Source organism: Diceros bicornis, chromosome 37 (assembly GCF_020826845.1).
Source record: "Diceros bicornis minor isolate mBicDic1 chromosome 37, mDicBic1.mat.cur, whole genome shotgun sequence".
NCBI classification, from domain to species: domain Eukaryota; kingdom Metazoa; phylum Chordata; class Mammalia; order Perissodactyla; family Rhinocerotidae; genus Diceros; species Diceros bicornis.
The window spans coordinates 17946030-17967500 of NC_080776.1; the positions used below are offsets into that span (position 1 = coordinate 17946030).

At 40.6% G+C, this 21471-nt stretch overlaps 1 protein-coding gene across 1 annotated transcript in view; it reads right to left on the bottom strand.

The window, feature by feature from the left end:
* PID1 (phosphotyrosine interaction domain containing 1) overlaps nt 1-21471 on the bottom strand; it is a 220782-nt gene that overhangs the window by 53524 nt on the left and 145787 nt on the right. The gene's annotated exons all lie outside the window — the stretch shown is intronic.

Genomic DNA, 21471 nt, shown 5'->3' on the forward strand with positions numbered 1-21471 from the left:
CATTCTGAAGGTTACAAAGATTCTTAATGAAACAAGTGGGTCTCTATGAGAGGAAAGGCATCTGGAGAAGGTCAGCAATGATTCTTTGCTTATTTATTGCTCTTGTATACGGCTTCATTTTGAAAACATTTCTTGAGCAACTACTATATTCCAGGCCTTTAGGATATAATGATGAAGGAGGCAATGCCCTGACCACAGGAATTCTCCCTGTTAAGGGGAGGACAGGAATGTAAAGAAATAACACAATGGAGTATTCATGATGTAATAAAGGTGTAGACAGAATACATCTTCCTAGTAGAAACGAGAACCCCTGATCAATAAGAAATACTCTCTCATTCTCAACTTTCCACTATTAGAGAAAGGAATTTGGTCCCACAGAGCTGAAATAGAGCCTAAATACATACAGTGTCAGTGGCTAAATACACAGGAATTTGATTGTAGTTTTCAAAGTCACACCAAGCCCTTAATTCCAGTTACATTCTACTATCATAAACTACAAAAGAAAAAAAAAAGCAGGGGCAACAAATACCAGGGAGCCCCATGCTTCCACCCTCCTGAGTAACTACCAAAAGCCAGTTCACTATTTCCCATGAATACTGCCTGAGATTGTTTTCTTCTCTTTGTAAGAATTTAGCTTTGTCCAGGTTCTCTTCTGTTTATATTTATAAGCCACACAGTAGCTTATATTAGAACCATCAAAATAAATTCTTTTGACCTTCAAATCAATGTATGTTTGGCGATGGTGATTTCCATAATTTTCTCAGGAGATTCTTAATCTTTGCTCTTCCAAGTCCGTTTGATATCTCAATTCTAACTTCAAATTGACACACAGAAGACAGATAGGAAAAAGAGCCTTAATTTCCCTAGTACTATAAGACATTCAAAAGTAAACCAAAAGAGTGAAAGGGAGAGAGGAGAGAATTCATAGCTGTTCATTCTTTTTTATCCCATTAGTAGCCATAGCTGGCCAATGACTCTTTCCTGGGCTGCATGCCTGAAACTATTGCTTAACTGATACTGGTAAAGCTCTACACATTTAAAGATATCTGAAAGCATTGGCATATGTATACACTGAAAGGCTCTGGTTAAAATGTATTTTTGTATCTCCCGTTCCTCAGAGCTACATTTAGTCCTCAATCATTTAATCCCTATGAGTTTAGTCTCTACTAAGATTTTAGTTGATCAACCTTGAATAGACGGAACTCTTTTAGAAAGAAAAGGTAATAATCAAGCCACTGGAATAACCTTGATCCCTGGACTCGGGCATTTCCCTGGAGTGAGCAAGTCTTATTGTCACACTAATTAAGTGAGAACATAAAGGCTTTCCCGGTGCTTTTCACAAGGGAACTAACCCTTCTTGCAGTTTAAAATGAATAAAGATCTTCATTTTATTTTATGAAATCTGTAAAATGCTAGGAGGCATATTAATTAACAGCGGCAATGCTAAACATATACGGAATACATAATGAATTACCAAATACGATACACTTATACTTGAAATACTAAAGAGGCAATTCTCTGTAATTTGTCTAGGAAAGGAGCTTTTGTTTCTAAAGAAAGGCAATCTAGATTTAAGATCGCTGTGGTGGTTTCTGTTTTGCCAGCTGGAAAATGTCAGTTATCAGCAAGTAAAAGGTATATTTCTGTGTAGATTGCAGTAAAACACTCCATGGTGGATAAATGGGGGCAGAGGGTAGAAAGAAGGGAAGTAAACGAGAGAGAGGGAGACTGAAATTGAGATTGATTGTGGCCTGTGGTTCTCTAAGTAAGTAAAAGACCCATTTGGTTGAAACAGTTTTGCACCCCCAATATGTAACATACGTGAGCAATTCCTGCGGCTCTTTCCTGGTCAAAGGTTATTATTTAATTTATCCTGGTTAAATCTGATCTTAACTGTAATTACTGTGCAAAGCTCAAACTCAGTCCAGACCCTTCAGTTAAATCTCCCTAAAATAGAGACAATGATCCCAAACAATTTTCTCCTGAGGTCCCCAATCAGAACACCTGAATGTTAGCCTACCACTAATGTATTCCTTGTTGTTATTTCATGTCTAATCAAATAAGCTAATCAACTTAGAAATAAAAGAACAGGATCTATAACAAACATTCAAATAAGACAAACCTGGAATCTGTGGAATAACAGCCTTATTTAATTAAATTCATTTTAGCCGAGGTTTATTGAATACTTGAATACATGCAAGGCACTGAGTCAGGTACTGATGAGATTAAGGTCCTACCACTCTTTACCTTCTCATGACATGTGGAAGGGAGGTGGAGATCATGGTCCAGCTGCTTTGGCTGTGTCTCCTTGTCTCCATCTCATGGGAGGTGCGTAGTTGTCAAGGAGCAATTATAGTGTCAGTGACTTCCAGCTTCCAGCTTCCTGATTCCTAGATCAGCGTTCTTGAACTCAATAGTACAAAAGGCCTCCTGAATCCTACTTCTTCAGCCATTCCAGCCATTTTTAAGTACCTAATCCCCTTCATTAAATCCTTTTCCACTTAAAATACTTAGTGGTTTTTGTTTTCTGCAATTAATCCTAATTGATGCATGAGTGCTATATTTCAGTAAACTTGGGCTGAAATGGAAGCCAGGCAAGAAATGAGAGAACAGTCTGTTGATGAGTTGCCATCATCCATTCACTCATGCATGCACTCATTACATGATTCATCCATACAAATATTTATGGAGCACGTACTGCGTGCCAGGCTGCGTGTTACTGCCAAATAGCTTTGACCTTTTAAGGAACCGGGGTAGTGATGGGAGGAAAAGAGAGAACTAGAAGCATCCACTAATGTTAAACCCTCTTGCTAAGGCTCCTCTATTGTGTACCAGGTTTGAAAGCTCTGATAACTGGTTGGTGTGCCTTCATCTTTGTATCTTTTACCCATTCTCTCTGTTACTTACTAAAATTTCTCCTTTGTAACATCTTACACAAAAGAAAGCCCTGTGTGGGACTTTCAAAGAGATATTTCCCTTCTACACTGAGTATCCATAAATAATTACTTGTACGGAATTTTTTACAATACAAAAACAAACACACTCCCATTTAGACACAATTAACATGATATTATTATTCATTAGGGGTAAAATAAATTTTTTCATTCTAGAAAATAAGAACAAAATCATTTGTTAAGAACATGTGCTTTAAAATTCATATAAATGATTCCTAGCAAAAAGGGCATGCAAGTCCCTCTAAAGACAGCAAGGTATTTAGGCTGATGTGAATAAGTAAAAAGAGAATCTATTCAAAGTAAGAATCACAAAACTCCCTCTGGTAAAAAAGCTGATGAGTTACTACATTTTCAAGAAATATCAACAAACTCTCCAAAATTTATCAGACAGTCACGTTAATCAGACAACTTGAACATCAGCCTTGATATGCACAGTGAGTGGCAATGCTATCCGTTTGGCTGGAATCCATCTGAATTCTTCATTGGCACCTGTGAGTGGCAAGTGTCTGCTGCCCAGGAATTATCCTACTCCTGCTGACCTGCTCTGTCCTTCATGAACCTGTTACTCCTGGTACAAACAAATACTGAAGATGCGTAATTTCCCCTTTGCACATGCAGCTAAATCGTATCTAGCTCCAAAAGCCCCAGGCACGTCCAATCTCGTTTTGAAATTAATGCCAACTGTCCAGGGCTATACTGATCTCTTGTTGTTATGAGTGCCCATAGCATTCACAGACATATCTAACAAGATTAACAACAAGTTGTAAAAACAACTTGTTTCAAGTTTGGGTTTATAATCCTCGAGCTAGTGTTTTAATATTTAAGCATTTATTTAGTGCCTAGTCATCTAAAGGTCTCCACTGCAAGCTGATAGTACAAGGATGGAAAGACCCAGCATCATGGCTTAAGAAGCGTACAGTCTAATAAGGGAGTCAGACAGCCCAGCACAGAGTATCTGTCTGAAAAAGTTAAAAACAAGGATAAGAGAGGATTAGGCAATTCAACTATCTACCCAACTCTTATGGTTTCATACTGCAAAAAGGAAAATAGTGATGGGGTAAAACTAGTTAAAGGGAAAAGAGAGCTACCACTGGTTAAAATGACCTTCCTTGAGGAGTCTCACATGCCTTCTCTCTCTAGTCTCTGAGAGACAGAGTCACCATGCTCCAAGCTGAGAGGCAATGTATCCAATTTCTCACTCAACTGAACTACTAGGGCCATGGGTAAGACCCAAGAGCGCTATCAAGTAACAGTTCAACGTTTTCTTTATTCTCTCAGTTCTGACCAGGAGCTCAGTCACAGGCACATTCAGCTCATGTATCTGCAGCTAATATGGGTCCCCACAGGGCTCTTGGAGATGCCCAGAAAACCAAGTCACTTAGACTCATGCCTAAATATGTCCTTGGATAAAATAAAAATCAAATACACGGCTCACGACACCATTTCACTTTTTAGTAACATCTTTTAGTGTCTGTATATCTTTCTGAAACCTTTTTTTTCCTTGCCACTCCCTGGGTAAGAACAGTCTACAAATCCTCTTTAAACTGCTTTACCACTTGTTCTCTCTCCTATAACTTGACGTTTGCTCCAATCCCAGTCCTCAACTCCATTGAATATGTTCTCTGTCAAGGTTAAAAATGATGCCAGCGTAACACACTGGAGGTCCTCTTCTCATCATCAGCCCCCTCCTCATGGTTTGTGATGTTCTTTCTCCTCTTGATCCTTCTAAATCCTGTTTTTCCCTCTGCTTTTCTGGTCTTTCTTCTCCTTCCCTCTTTGTATCCATTCATTTTGTTGTGTAAAAAAAAAAGTCAGAAGTACCAGTGGACTGCAATAAGAAATATTTATTCCTTATGCATCTGCTCACTGGGTTCAGCTGTGGGTCTGTGGATCTCAGTTGAGCTCATTCATGTATCTGCGCATTGACTGGGGACTCTGCTCTAGACTGGGCTTGACTAGGGCACCTTAGCTGGGCAGCTCTTTATATTGTTTCTCCTTCTCCTCATGGAACCAGTGGGTTAGTTATATCATGGTCTTTTCCTGGTGATAGTATCAATGTGAGAGGGCAAAGGGTGACATGCATGGCCTCTCAAAGCTGAGAGGCTGAACTTGCAATCATCAACTCTACCTCATAGTGTTGGCCAAAGCAAGTCAAACACATGAGCCCAGATTCGAAGGGTAGGGTAGCAGACTCTGTCTTTTTAGTGAGAGAAACTGTGAAGTTACATGGCTGAGGGGAAGGATATAGGAAGTGGAGGCGAACTGGAGATCAACACTATTAATAGAACCTACCCACTCTCCTCCCCAATAATTTATATGTATGTATTTATGTATATATGTATGTACATGCCTGCACACATGTATGCACATACACATCAGTACACACACAGAGCAATGGATCTCAATTCTGGGCAATTTTGTCCCCCTCTGCCAGGGGACATTTGGCAATGTCTGGAGACATTTTTGGTTGTTGTAACACTGGGTGGTGGTAGTAGGAGGTGCTACTGGCATCTAACGTGTAGAGGCCAGGGATGCTGCTAAACATCCTATAATGCACTGGACAGCCTTCCCAACGAAGAATGTTCCAGGCCAAAATGTCCCCAGTGCTGAGGTTGAGAAACCATGAAACATGCATGCACACACAAACACAGAAAAAGACAGAGAGGGAGATTTTCCTAAGTCTTGCAGTGATTCTTGACTACTCCTTCAGCTATTATGATCCCTGGTCTGGGAATGGTCCCTAAATCCACATCTCTTATTGCTGATCCAACTGCCATCTGTCCAGTCTCACTAGATTGGCTCCTCAAGTCTATCAGGAAAACTGACTCTAACCGCATTTAACTACAAACCCCAGTCCAGGATCTTGGTTTTTCTGTTTCTATGAGGGGCACTATCATTGTCCCAGTCACCTCAGCATGACTCAAGGAAAGCAGGCAGGTTTGGAGTCAGTGGGTCCTAGATGCAGTTCAGTGTCTATCAGTTACTAGCTGTGTCCATTAGCCAAGCATTCAGCATCTCTCAGCCTCAGCTACTTCATCTATAACATTACCTTTCTCAAGGTTGACTTAAGCATTAAAGTAATTGAAATGTATGAAATTCAGTAAATATTAGTTCCTTCCTAGACATGAAACCTTGGGCTTATCTATGGTCCAATTAGTTACCAAGCTTGAGAAAATCAAGAGTTATTACTCGAAGTCTTCTTATCTCTGCATCCCACTGCATTCCAGGCACTCACAACTTGCTCCGCTAATCATTTTAGGTTATTTAATTGTAACCTCTCCATAAGATTGTTATGAGCATAAAATAAAATGGTAAAAGAGCGAAGAGCCTGATATGGAGTAAACACTCAATAAGTGTGAGCTGTTATTATTTTTTACTCACATTACTATTATTTGTTGGTATTGCGGAAAAAAGGCACCTGTAAAGTTACTCTTTGCTTCAAACTTTTTCAAGTACAATCTTCTGAAGATTTTAGTTGGGTCACCATTTACTGAGGACCAGGTGCTATGTTATATACATTATGTTACATGTATTATATGATCAAATCCCCAAGACAACCTGAGGATCACATCCTACAGATGAAGTCAATAATGACTGAGTAATTAAGTAACAAGCCAAAGCCACACAGCCAGTAAGTCACAGAGCTGTGACTCCCTCCTCTTTCCCATTACAAAGGACAGGGAAGCTATACCGTGTCCTTCCCTAATTTCTAAATCATACAAGCACAGAGAGACCCTGATTTCTCCTCTTAGAGACACAAAAACAAAAAAACATTTGGAAAGATTAAGGTATTAAAGATTTCGTATATTACCTCTATCTTAGGATTTTTGCATCTCAAGGCCAAGATGAGAGAAAAATCCTTGACACAAAGAGATGAAACTTTCAATTCTCTAATAGTAGAATTTAAAGCATCACTCAGGCTTACATGTTGTGCTAGGTAAGCCTCCCTCTAATTACAATATTTAGAGAAAATTGCCCATTTTGTATTTTGGGACAAAGGCTACATGTCTTCATTTTTTATTGCACAAATTTGGAGTAATTTCTGATTAACGAGTTACTTTAAATTGCTTTCTATGCATGTTCCTTCAGAAATCCAATTGTAATTCCATTATTGGAAGGCGTAAATTAGAAAGTGATGAGATGCTCGCATAAAATTAACATACCAATAGGTTTCCTTGCATTGATAAGCAAATTTCTTTTCATATCAGAAACCATTCATACAAAGATGCTCATTATAGATATTAGAGTCTGTCAGTACATCACTTACTGCATACCCACGCTGCACCCAACATTTGCCCAATTCCAAATAGACTCATCAGTTTTTACTGAAGGCTACAAACCAAAAAATGCTTCTTCTGGATACAGGCATATCACAAAAAGTCTTTCATTTATACCCATAAAGTTACCACTCACCCTTAAATGTGTGATAATTCCAGGATTTTTCTGATCTATTTTGTTCTACTCAATTTGATTCCAAGTTTTGAGGTGAGAAGATTAAGACATCTTGGCTTCAATCCAATGTAGGAGAAAGTAAATTACAACAACTTCATCTTATAAGTCACTTTTAACACATGGGAAATCTGTAAGCATGTCGAATGATATTGGAGAATACTCATAGAAGTAATAGAGTAATGTCTAGAAGCAAAGTCTATAACTTTGTCTATAACTTTGTCTATAAACAAAAGTTGTCTGTCTATAACAAAGTGGCTATATTTATATTAGAAGTACTCTTACAAGTTTAAGCAGACATTCATTTAGAGGATGGATCTAAGGAAATATCACGCTTTTACTTTTTTGCCTTAGAAAAACTGTGATTAATTTGAATCAGGGAAGGAAATCACAATGCCAGCATTTGCTAATATATTCCATTATATTCTCATTTTATTGAGTAAAGGGGTATGACACTTTTTGGACAGGGTCAGCATTAGTCTAAATAATTTATTTTGGAGGCAATATCCCTGCTAAATGGAGTAAAGATAATTTGTAGTCTTCACTCAAAAGAAAGACTTTTAACTCAGCAATTTTCCCTTAACGTATCATCAACAAAGATATCTTGATCTCACCCACTTGAGGCCCATGTCATGGGGTAATTTCACTAAAAGTTGACCACATGACATAAAGAAGACAGCTTTATGATACACATCTGACTCATGACTGCATTATATTTCTTGACTTAAGCTTTAGAATTCTTTATCTTTCCCACCTAGTGGTTCAGCTAGAAGATAATGATGTGAGGCTCCGTAAAGAGGATCAGACGGTTAATATCAAAAGCACTGGAGTCCTAAGTACTCAAAGCTTTCAGAAATTCAAGTCTGGGTTATATCTCCATGGGGGGAAAACATCACGCATATGCTTGGTCAGAAAAGAAAACAATTTCTGAACCATGTCTCTTAACCCTCACTAAGGATCACTGAAATGTGCCCCATACTAATAACCCCACAGTTGGATCTCAAGAAGAAGGTCCTGCTTACAAGAAGGCATTCAGATGTGTCATGAAAAATAAACAAGTCAAGAGTGGAGAGCAAAGTAGGAACATATGAAACACGCCATAAATCTCCAGCACTGGGAACTCAGCTGTGAAAATAGCTTGTTAAAATCACCCTCTGTTTGATTATAAAATAAAACATTTCTACAAAAACAGCCATGTTTGAAGTCCACCACCACTATAAGATAAAATGAAACCTTTAAGGAACTTGCAAGATAGAAATACATGAAGTGTTTAGGAAAACAAAGTTCTGTTGACCTTATGTGTAAAATCTCACTTTATGCTAGTATTCAAGTGCCTTACTGACATCTCAAGTTGAGAAAGTTAGAGTTGGTGGGAGAGCACCACAAAAGTAACCATTGCCCCCTGTCTTACATATTGTCCAATGTTCTCCACTACAAATGGGAATATGGAGCTTTGAACGCAACAAAGAAATCAGACTAGATATGAATCCGGATCTAGAGCATACTAACTTAGGATATCATTGCTAACATAGCTGTCTCAGGTTGTCTTTGCAGTTATAAGGGAAAATATATGCTTTTAATTAGAAGTTGCTAAGTTTCTTTCTTTCCCAATTACCTCCAACTAAAGCATGAGAATCAGATATTATATGAACACTATAGCTTTTCCACCTAAAAGAATTCATTTAATTGACAATGCCAAATACAGTTCTTCTGAAAAACAAACTAGCATCTTAAAGAGGGAAGCATAATTAGGAATGGTTTCTAACTAATCATTATAGCGACATAGGCTATATTAAGTCATTCTGCAAAAGCACCGTCTAATCACCATTTTCCTCTATAAGTAACATTTATAAGTTCCTCTTTCTTTTTTTAACCTAACAAGCCTAAAGTTTCCTTTTTATTCTTACTGAAGAGGTAACGAATGGGACTTGCATTGAAACCATTATGGTTTGATTCTATAGAAAAGAGAAGCAATGGGAAGTCCTCAGAAGATTTGCTTGCAATAAGCAAAAGCTTTATTGCAAGTTCGATAGAATGTAAGATTTATCTGAATTGTTCTGAATTGAGAGCTAGGAATTCTGCGAGGTCAAGCTCTTGTTATACTGCCAGAGTTTCTGGGCTCTCTTACCACAGGCATGAGCTTTGGGTCCGAAAAAGGTTTTGCCCGGTGAAAACCATCCTTCAGGGGCCTGAAGCCTGAGTCTATGTTGTATGACATCCAAAGAGGGCTCCTATTGGGGGCTAGGACTCACATCAATCTTAGAGGCCAACAGCTAACAATGGTTGGGTTCTGGACAAAACACTGGGATACTAATCTCAGCTCCACCCTTCAAGAGTGAGGAATCTTGGACAATTACATTTTCTTCTGGCCCTTTTCCTCATTTGTAAAATGAGAGAGATACACAAGCATTCTTTCTAAATTTTTCTCACCAACCAGTGCCTGTGTAAAAAGCAAAAGATAAAAGGAAGGGAAAGGGATTTCATGGTTAAATTGAACAATGTTGTAAAGGGGAATCATTTCTTTATGACAGGACTTCTCGGAGCCTTTAAATAAAGTCTATTTGTCCAAGGAACTCCTATCTAAACCACATTAAAACATTCTTAAGCAGTTTCCACTTGTTAAAGTTGTAAGTGTCCAATATGGGCCCCAAATCTTCTACTTCTCTCAGAAGAAACATCTTCCTTGTGGTTAAAACATAGAGTAAGTGCTCTTTCCTAGGGTTGGCGGAGAAGAAATTGGGATACTAATACATCCCAAGTAAAATTTAATACGCAGGAGTGAAGTTCCTATCTCCATTCATTGTCCACTCCTACAGCCACCTCCTTGATCTCACAATTCTTCCCCTTTCTGAAATCAAGGGCACTTGGCCTTTTCAGACGCCTACTCCTTCATTCTGTCTGAGACAGGAGCTCTCCTGCCATTTGCACTGCAGGTTTCCTATCCAAAGCAAGTTAGGAGTGAACAGACTAATTTTTTGGCAGCCCATGGCAATTTGCTCTCACCATGTTCACGCTTTTTTCCCGTTTTCTTTATTCCTTTTCCCGACCGAATCTCCATCATCATTTTTTGGCTTTCTGCTGCACTGCATTTCTCTGATGCTAAAGGGATGCTGAGGACCTGCTCTCTTTCTGCCAGAGCAGATAGCTAGAGGACCAGGTCTTGCCTGGTGCACTGTGGTTGCACGGGGGAAGTTGGCTTATGCCTGAGAACTTTCAGGAACCAGAACTCTTTCCCAACAATGTTTGCATCATTCAACCATGGACACAGCTTAAAAGATCAACCTCCCCCTCACCGCCCACTCCCCAAATCTGGCACTATAGAATCAGTAAGCTAGAAGCCAGGTGAGGAATTCTTGGAATATGTGTCTACAAGAGAAGAAAAATTTAATTTTAATTCAAAGATAAGTAAGGGACCGAGGGAGGGGGGACGCAAGAAACACAGAACTGACTCCTACTTTATTTCCCACTTTCCTACATATTAGGCAGCAGATGTGGTTTTTATTAACCACTTTACATGGGCAGATTTGCACCCACTGGCTTTGACACAGACCATTTTGAGGCAGGAAATGGAATACCAGAAGGCAGGGCACCCAAGCTTAACTTATTGCAAGATTCCATGTAAGTGGAACTGAACAGGTATAAAGAGATACATAAGAAATTCAGAGGAGTGGCAGAGTTCATCTGATTAGAAACCTGCAGTAGGCACATTAATGTAAAATTTAAATCCCATTTTAGAATGACACTCTGATTGAATGTGACTGTCCAACTGTGAGTTCAAATTCAGCCCGAGACGAAGTGACACTGAGAGGCACACCATCTGACCAGAGCTTGAAATTTTGGGTTCCTTTCTAGAAGACCTGCCTCTTGGTCAAGGAATCCTCTCATTCCCTAAAAGGATCAAATTGAAAGTATAAAGTGATTAGAAATAAAGACTTCATGGATCTCATCTGCATTTGAAAGTGTATAATCATCCCCTTTTCCTCTTTGTAGAAGTTTTTCTTATATTGTAAAACTAGAACATCATACCCTCATATTTATTTTATACTCCAATATCAATTTCAATAGCATTATAATAGTGTCCAGTAAAATACATATGTTAACAGTTTAATGAAATGCTTACATGTGCTACTTTACAATTTAAAATAGGTTCTTTTTATCACATCAAACAACATTTCGAGTAAAGGGAATTAAAAAACTACAAAGGAAATGATGACTCCCTAATGATCCAGTGCATTTTTTTCAGAGGATAAAAACCAGGCTTCTCACACGTAGCAACAGTGCAACTCAGGTTAAAAAAAAGAATCATTGCCTCCTTCTTGCTCTGGCACAGGCAACAATTTAATAATATTTAAAGATACACATACATACCCCAGATTCCCTCATCTTCCATCAACTACTTCTAGAGAATTTAGAGAAATCACTCTCTATGCCCACTCATAAGGACGTAGATCCAAGATCCTTTTATTCCCCAACATGGTTTAGTCCATTAAAAGCCCGGGTTCTCAGATAAAATCTACCCCAGGCCAGCTGTGGTAATGGACAACTCTTAAAATTGGAGGAAGAGTTGGGACCCCCTTTGCAAGCGATGATCAGCAACAAAAAGTTCCATATCAGAAAACCTTCCCTGCACTTACCTCCTCCTTGGCAAGCCAGATGCTCAGGGAATTCTGACATCACAGAATAAAGTCTGGCAGCTAGACAGCCCTTTGTGTTCCATCAAATAGACCCACTGCACTATCCACACTTCTCAGAAAATACAGCTAATCTGTTCCTATTGAATAAATCCTCAAGTGGTCTGTTACCTATGAGCAATCCAAGCAGTTGGTGAAACTGACTAAGGAGAGCTTCCTCCCCACACAGAAACTTGGGAAGGATGTAGAAGGGATCTCCGCCTTGGTGTGAACACAAGATACTGGACATGGGGTGAAAAAACATCATATCCAGTGACAGGACAGGGTAGCAAATAGAAATAGAGTTCTACTTCTAAAAGGGCTTTCATGCTCCCCCGTAAGCAAACCTGAAAAATCACTTTGTTTCCACCCAGGAATGTAAAAGCCAACGCAGGCCTGAGCAGAAACTGAGCCGCACACGACACAGCCATGCGCTGGGTGATCAATAACAATAATTCAATAATTACTAACAGCCAGTACATTAGCTCTAATTGTGGCCCAAACGCTATGCAAAATGTTTGCGTGTATTATCTCATTTAAAACCACAGTGACTCTGTGAGAGCAGTCCTATTACCATGATCATTTTACAATTCAAGGCACAGAGGCTCAGAGAAGCTAAAGTTTGCCCAACATCACAAAGATAGTAATTTATAAAGGCAAGAAATCCCAGGCCCTCTGATGCCAGAGACTGTATTCTCTATCACCAGCTTCAAACATCTCTTCGTAGTCTCCAACTGGTGCCATAAGGCCATGAGAAAAGGGGTTTGTGGAGCCTATGATAGGCAGAATAATGGCCTCCCAAAGATGTCCATATCTTACTCTCTGGAACCTTAAATTCCATCTGTTAACTCCCCTCTACCATGTAATGTAACATAGTCACAGGTTCTGGATTCACAGGTTGCTAATCATCCAACCTGAACATAGGAAGACTATCCTGGATTATCCAAGTGGGCCCAATGTAATCTAAGGGTCCTTAATGTAGAAGAGGAAGGCAGAACAGTAAGTGTCAGAGTGATGCATAATGAGAAAGACCTGAGCGGCCACTGCTGGCTTTAAAGAAGGAGGAAGCAGACACATACCAAGGGATGCAGGCAGCCTCCAGAGGCTGGAAAAGACAAGGAAAAAGGATGTCCCCTAGATCCTCCAGAGGGGAACGTAGCCATGCTGACACCTTAATTTTGCTCAGTGAGAACCATTTCAGAGCCCTGACCTACAGAACTGTACTATAATAAATGTGTTATTTTAAGCCATTAAGTTTGCGGTCATTTGTTACAGTAGCAATAAGAAACTAATATAGAGCCCAAGACTCAGTAATTAGGGTCTTGAAGCAAGAAGTTGACCAAGAAGAAGAACCACGTGGGCCTACAGACAAGGAGGAGGCTAAGACCTAAGCAGAGACGGTTCTGCCTCAAACTAGTTCAGAGCTTGCACCTTCTACTCAGGGAAGATAGATATGAGAAGCTATTCTGCATCATTTCTGGGGCTGATTATAACTAGACAGGGAGATGTTTGTCGTTCTCATCACAGACTGAGGGCTCAGTCATTCTCATCGAATCCCTCCGTCATCTTAATAGAATCCACAGGAAAAGAACTCTCTAGGTATTGCTATATATAGCACCTGTCCTGGGAGGCCTCTACCTGACAATTAGAGTCAAGACTGATGATCAGAGTGGGCAAAACCAGGTACAGAGCACTCTGGAAGGATTCAGGCCAGCAAAACTGATTTCCATCTGCCATGCAGCATGTAACGCAGGACGGCTTCCAGGGCAACCTTCAATAAGGGATTGGAGAAAACGCCATCTCTCAGGGACTAGATCCACAGGGTTCCTCACAGTTTTAAGAGATTTTATCTAGTCTCTTAGAACCAAGGAACGTGAAGAAGGGGGAGTTACCCCAGTGTTCAAACTTCAGATCTGACAGGCAGGGAGAATGAAGTTCATCAGAAATTAAATGTTAACAGAGCTTACCCCCTTTAGAGCTAAGATTCCTCACTTTAATCATAAAACGATGCTGTGGCACATGTTCCAGAAATGGCAGATTCTACTATAAAAAAGACAAACTCTAGGTGTGGGAGAGATTTCCAGTGCCTACCAGCATCAGGGTCCCCTCTTGGACCTGTGCACTGTGCTAGATGACAGTCACCAGCCCCCTGCAGTGCGGTGGGATCATGTGACTGGCACTTGTCAACGGGATGAGGGCAGAGCTGATGTAGGTCACCTTTAGGAGGAGGCAGACAGTCCCCACACTCTCTCTCTTCCTTCATCTGTCAACCAGATGCAAGGGATCCAGGGGAGGAAGCGAAGGCCCTGGGCATGGTGAGTGGAATGACCAGTTGGCAAGGGCTGAGACCCTGGACCCTGGAGAAGAGCCTCTCATTGACAGTCCATATTGGACTTTGCTGGGTACAAGAAATAGAGGCTCACTGTGTTAAGCTACTGGGGTTTCAAGGCCACTGGTTACAGAAACAGCCTGGACAGATATGCTGGATTTTACAAACCAAGGAACTTCTCCAAGATTGATGATTCAGCAATTGCTGAAACCAATGCCTACCCTGGGACCATCAAAGAAAGCAAGATTCTCTCCTGTATCAGATTGATATTTCTTATTAGGCTTTTTACCTCCATGTTCAAGGAACTCTATCTTAACAGGTTTATTTATCTTTTCTACAAGACTCTGAGTTCCTAGAGGCAGCTTTCTAATTTATCCTTCTACTTCCTCCTTTGAAGCAACGTTACCAAATGAGTCGGCCTCCATCAATGATGAAGGAATGAATGAATTTGAATCGCCTACAACAGTCACTCACTTATTTGATTCAGCCTATGTTATAGACAACATTTCAACTAAATTGCCTCTGAATGGCTCTTTCACACACTGTTGTGGGACAGCTATTAATTAGCCTGACAAAGCAACACTGTAAATGTAAACGTTTCCAAGAAATGTTTAATGTGAGCAGCATATGTGACAATACAACTCAGAATAGACTAAGAATTGACTTCGTGGTAGAAAATGTGTAGAGTTGTGAAGCTGTGGATAGCCAACTATATGTTTCATCTGATTTTTAAAAATACAAACACATTAGACTCAAATTATAACATAGCAATTATTGACTGTGTCACTCATTAGGAATTAATCATACACTATCTTATGGCATCTCCCTCGTTGCTTTGAACCAATGGCAAATTGTTAATTATCACAGCGAGCTTCCAACTTCCATAAATCCTGTACAGGCAGTGCCAACTCAGAAATGCCCTGCTGAGATTTTCAGGTTCTCATCTTGTCTCTATTGCTTTCTAGATATGGAACCTGGGAGAAGCGACTTACCTCTCTGAGTTGACTTTCTTACCTAAAAAATGGGTATAATATTAGTGCTTAACTCATAGGGATGGGATGAAGTGAGATAACCCACAAGAAGCATTTCACATCCCCCCTGGTTAAGGAGGCCATACATAATCTTAGCTGTAAGCACCATGGGTGGGTGGTTTTAGGCAGGTCCCTAACTCTCTATAGGCCTGAATTTCTTCACCTAGAAAAATAAAGAGAGGCACAGACACAAATGTCTCTCTGGCCTCACAGAACCAAGTGCCCCCGCTCTGACAAAGTTCCCAAACAGTAACCAGAATTTGTGGGAAGCCAGTCAGGTGATCGCCATGACCCAGGGATGGTTCTGTCATGGGTGCATTTTCTAGAACAAAAGTTTTTTTAATTTGCCAATGGGCTTTTGAAACATCTTTGTACAAGAAAGCCCACGACGTTGTAACACATTATTGCTTTATTTATCTCAGTTTTAGAATAACAGGAAGGAAATTCCATAAGCCAGGGAGAGGGGGGCACTTCCTTTAGCCCGGACTCCAGTCTGATCTGGGCCCACTTCACCGGAACAGCAGTGCATGGAAAGGCAGCGTCTCGCCCTCCCGAGAGGAGATTCTATCAGCAACAGAGGGTTTCCTTCTGGCTGCGGGCAGTTAAAAGCTGACTAACCAATACAGCCCCTCAGGACAGAGGGAAATAGTCCATCTGAACATGAATTAGGCCAAATATTCTGGGATCTCATATATGGAAAGGAGAAAAGGGGTCCTATGTAAATGTGTGGGAGAGGGGGGGTCAAAGAGTGTGGGCTCCAGACATGCGTGTTCTCTCCAGCTATTGTAATTGTTCAAGGGCCACAAGCGACTTAAACTGCCACAGCTATTGCCGGTCACCCAGTCATTCCAAGTCACCCAGAACAACACACATGTACATGCCCTGCAGAATGCCTGGGAGAGAGGCCGGACCTGGAGCTAAGTGTTCTATATCCATTATTTATATCAGTCCTCATAAAAGCTCAACCATGTACATATCATCCCAGTTACAGATAAGGAAACTGAGACCCAGAGAACGCTAGAAAGCAGATGGAGCTTGCATTTGCCTCTAGTGAATATTACTTCTCAAAACATGCTCTGTCCAATACCCAGTCAGCCTGGCACAAAGAGAGTGCTCAGTATACACCAGTTTCAGCAGAAAAAAAAAAAATGCACCTCCTTTCAAGAAAAAAACAGGAGTAGTTGGAATCAAAGAAAAGACTGCACAGGTCCTTACCATGTCTCCAGGAGATTCCATTAAGGACTGCCTTCTCTCCATATTTTGACATAATTTTTAATAACTTAAAGCTCTACCCTTCCTGTGTCATTTATTTTACGATGCATTTCATTATCAGTATCATATTTGATTCTTATCAGTACCATGGTGAAGTTGTTATAGCCAATGGCATCATTCATTTTGTGGGTGTGGTAAAGTGATTTGCCTAGGACACTGCTCTGATGCTTAGTCTGTACGTTAGAATCAGCTGGAAGCTCTGCAAGCACACCCCCACCAGGGTGGTACCCCAGACCAAGTGAATCAGAATCACTAGGTGTGGCAGCCAGAGGGCCGGCCCCGGTGGCTTAGCAGTTAAGCGCGCGGCCCGGGGTTCGGATCCCGGGCGCGCACCGACGCACCCCTTCTCCGGCCATGCTGAGGCTGCGTCCCACATACAGCAACTAGAAGGCTGTGCAACTATGACATACAACTATCTACTGGGGCTTTGGGGAAAAAAATAAAATAAAATTACCTGGCAGTTAATTGCTTATGAAAAAAACAAAAAAGAATCACTAGGTGTGGCAGCCAGAGATGGGTAAAGTAATATATCACATTAATAATTGTGATCACACATTGACATGAAAATATTTTAATATATTGGTTAAATAAAATATATTATTAAAATTATTTTTACTTGTCTCTTTTAGCTTTTTTTTTTAGAAGATATGAAATAAGGAAGTTATTCTTTTTTTTTTTTTTTTGAGCAAGACCGGCCCTGAGCTAACATCTGTTGCCAATCTTGCTCCTCTTTTCCTTTTTTCTCCCCAAAGCCCCAGTAGATAGTTGTATGTCATAGCTGCACATCATTCTAGTTCCTCTATGTGGGCCGCTGCCTCAGGATGGCTTGATGTGCATGCATAGGTCCGCGCCCAGGATCCAAACCGTGAACCCCTGGCCTCCGAAGGAGAACTCGCAAACTTAACTGCTATGCCACCAAGCTGGCCCCTCTTTTCACTTTTCAATGAGGCTATTAGAGAATTTAAAATTACCAATGTGGTTCATATTGTATTTCTATTGAGCGGAGCTGCCTTAGGGCAAGTCTGTGCTTACTCTTTCACATGCATTTCGTTATTTAACCATCCCATCCACCCCATAACATGGAGACTCTAAGCAGCTCATTTGACAGATGAGATAACCAAGGCACAGAGGGGGAAAGTACTTTGCCCAAAGCTACAGAGCTGGTGAGAAGAAGTGAAGACTGGATTTGCTCCAGGCAGACAGAGCCCAGATTACTCTTAAATACCACACTGTACAATGTTATCTCTTTTTCGTGCAACAGAATTTGTGTAGGTTGGATATGCAGATAAGTCACTAAAGAAATAAACAGCTGTCCATTATTTTGCTAAAGGATCTACTACCCACACATAAATTTAAGTTCATACGTTAGCACCAAATAATTTGAAAACCCAAAGTAGCACATTTTCTTTGGCGATGGAATATTTCAATAGTAATAAGTCTGGCATAAGATACATATTCTCATCTTTAAAGGAAGCCATTTAAAATCATTTGATTCTGGTTTAGCTCTCACTGGCCACCAATGAATAGATTGTATATTTCTTTCTGCGCACACAATTAGAGCCTTGGAACCCTATCTGTGCAATGATATTGATTTCTGGAAAATTTGGTTTCAATTGATTCCAGATCCTGAGATGAAGGCTAAAGTGAAGCAGCTAAATCCTGTGGGATGGCTCAGGTCCGACTGGGGCTCAGTATATTAAGACACAGTGAACCATCCCAGAAGGCACAAAGCACCTTTCCCTCCATGAATTTTCCAGTAGCTTGCTTGTTAACTAGCCATTGTTTTGCAAGATTAAGACCAAATGCTTTATCTATCTAACAGCAAACAGCCAAATAATTCCTTGACATCTTCAGGAGAATTATTGAGAAACAATACAATTGAGAATTTACTTTACATCCACCATCTTGCCCCCTGTGAAAGTAGCTAACCAAGGAGATAGATGACGAAATATGAAACTTACTTTATGCAAGATGAACACATCGTGCTTTGTGCAATCAGCTGGCAACTGAAAAGCTGTATATAAACTGAACTTTTGATTAATTGAATGATCTTCTTCAACTGCCTTAGAAATACTTTACCTTCATATTAATCAGCATTGGCTTCTAAATTCTTCTTATTATCTAAGTAATTAATGAACAACAAATCAAGACTTACAGGCACTAATAACCCATATTCTTGAAAGATGCCTCAGTACTTTCTGGAATGAGATGGAGTAAAAATAACTGAATAGATCAGTTGACAGGCAGGTGGACGGCTAGGTAACTTGGTCAGTCGGCAGTCAGAAAGAGAGGAGAAAAGAGGGATAAAGAGGCTGGTACAGAGGCAGAGAAACAGATAACAAGGGAAAAAGAGGAAGAAATGAATATAAAAACAGAGGCCAATTATCTAAAAGAAAACTTATAAATGAAGGAATCAATTTATAATATCATTCAAAAACAGGTATCTCATAGTTGCAAAGATTAAATGAAAACTTTTTAAAAGTCCTTTCTACAGGCTCTGCCAAATATAAAAATCTAAAACCTGTTCGTAGCTGTTCTTCTGATTATCATTAAAGTTACTTGGAGGGCTGGAATGAGGGCATAGGCATCTTCCTAACCTCCCTCCTCTGACATACAGGTATGAAGCACCTCCCACTCTGCTCTGCACAGAATATGTATTATTTGTATGTATTATTGTATGTATGCATTAATTCTCTTGCATGAACCTTGATATCCTGGATCCACAACGGATTCAGGGAACCAGAGTGCAGTGGATTGAATAGTAACCCCCAAAAAGATATGCCCAAGTTCCAACCCCCAGGACCTGTCATGTGATCTTATTTGGAAATAGGTTCTTTGCAAATGTAATTAGAATCTAGGGATAAGAAGGTCCTGGATTTAGGACATGTCCTAAATCCAATGACTGGTGTCCTTATAAGAGACATGAGAAGGAGATTTGAAACACACACAGAGGAAGGCCGTGTGAGGACAGAGGCAGAAATTGGAGTGATGCAGCCACAAGCCAAGGAATTCCATGAGCCACCAGAAGCTGGAAGAGGCAAAGAAAGATTCTTCCCTGAAGCCTTTGGAGGGAGCATGGTTACATGGCCCTACCGACACCTTGATTTCAATTTCTGGCTTCCAGAACTGTGAGAGAATAAACTTCTGTTGTTTAAAGCCACCAAGTTTGTGGTACTTTGCTGCAGCAGCCCTAGGAAACGAATGCACAAGAGCTTTCAGGAGCCAAGGGGAAAGGCTTCCTAATCTCTGGATACCACCAGGATATTCTCCTACAAGAATATTCTACTCCTCACCCAATGGGAATGGGAGGCAATGAATTGGTTTGGGATTAATACCATAAAATGACCAGCTAGCTACTCTCAGTGAAATTTTACTAAAGAGAAGGGGGAGATGTGCCTCCTTTCACTCTAAATCTGACCACCAGAAAAGGAGCTGAAAGTAGTCAGGATGCCGCACAACTTGTTTATGTGACATGAGCTGGCATAGACTCCAAAACGTCCTGCACAAGCCCAGACAGACAGCAATGTGAGTTTTGCTCCAGTTTCTTATAACCAAGTCATCAGTAGTGCTTTTTCCTTTGAGCATTTCGAAACAGAAGGAAACAATTTTGCTTTAAAAGTCTCACTGGATGAAAATACTGAGATACCATCTGAAAGCTACTGCCTTGCTACTCTAAATGTGGTCCAGGGACTGGTAGCATGGACGTCCCCTGGGAGTTTGTTAGAAATGCACATCACAGGCCCCTCGCCAGACCTAAGGAGTCAGAATCTGCTTTTTTAACAAAAGCCCCAGGCGTTTGGTCGGTACATTAAAATTTGAGACGCTCTCCGTAGAGTACTTACTCATCAACTTTTTCAATGGCCATGAAATTACGTCATCTTAAAACAAGAATGACCAGAAACTCATGAAACATACACATGTGCAAACACACAAATGATTTAGCCTTCTCAGCTCTTTTGACTTTGGCAAGAACTATATACGGTCTTGAAATTAAAAAAAAAAAAGAGAGGAAAGGAAAAAATGAAAAAGAATATTTTATGTTTCACTATATTTATTGAATGCAGTATTTTCCAACCGGGTTAGACTCCTAGGAAAGAATGAGACCCAGAAATCCAAGCGATCAGAAGCAGTACACTTTTTAATTATCTTTTCAGCTGTGGTTTTGATCCATTATTAACTCAGTTTATTAGAAGAGCCCAATGCTCCCACGATAGCTCAGCCGGCGATCACCGTCTGCAGCCACTACTTACGAGCACACTGCACTGGGTGAACAGATGACACCAGTGCATCGGTGAGCAAATGGTGACTCCATCCTGCACAAAACAGAGGAGATGCAGACACAGTCTATTTCAGCACGGGGAGGCTAGTGCTGTAACAGAGGCAGGCCCTGGGTGCAGAGAGGGCCCACCTGGAGGGACCAGAGAACACTTCCTGGAGGAAATGGCATCTACTCAGAGTCTTAAAGAAGGAGTCAGGGAAGTCTTGGTAAAGAAAGTAGGGAAGTGCAATCTAGCAGGAGGGAACAGCACAAGCAAAGGCACAGAGCTGTGAAAGAATTCTGGCAACTATGTAGCACAAAGCAGGAGCCAGAGAGTGATGGAAACGAACTAGAGGGACAGGTGGAGGCCAGTCCAGGGGTGGAGCCGTGTTGCCCACGCTAAGGAGCCAGAACATTGTCGTATGAGTGATGGGCAGTTCATCTTCCTGCTACGAGTGGTGGGAAATAAAAAGCCTGAATTCCCCCTTTCTGGAGTAACTCATAAATC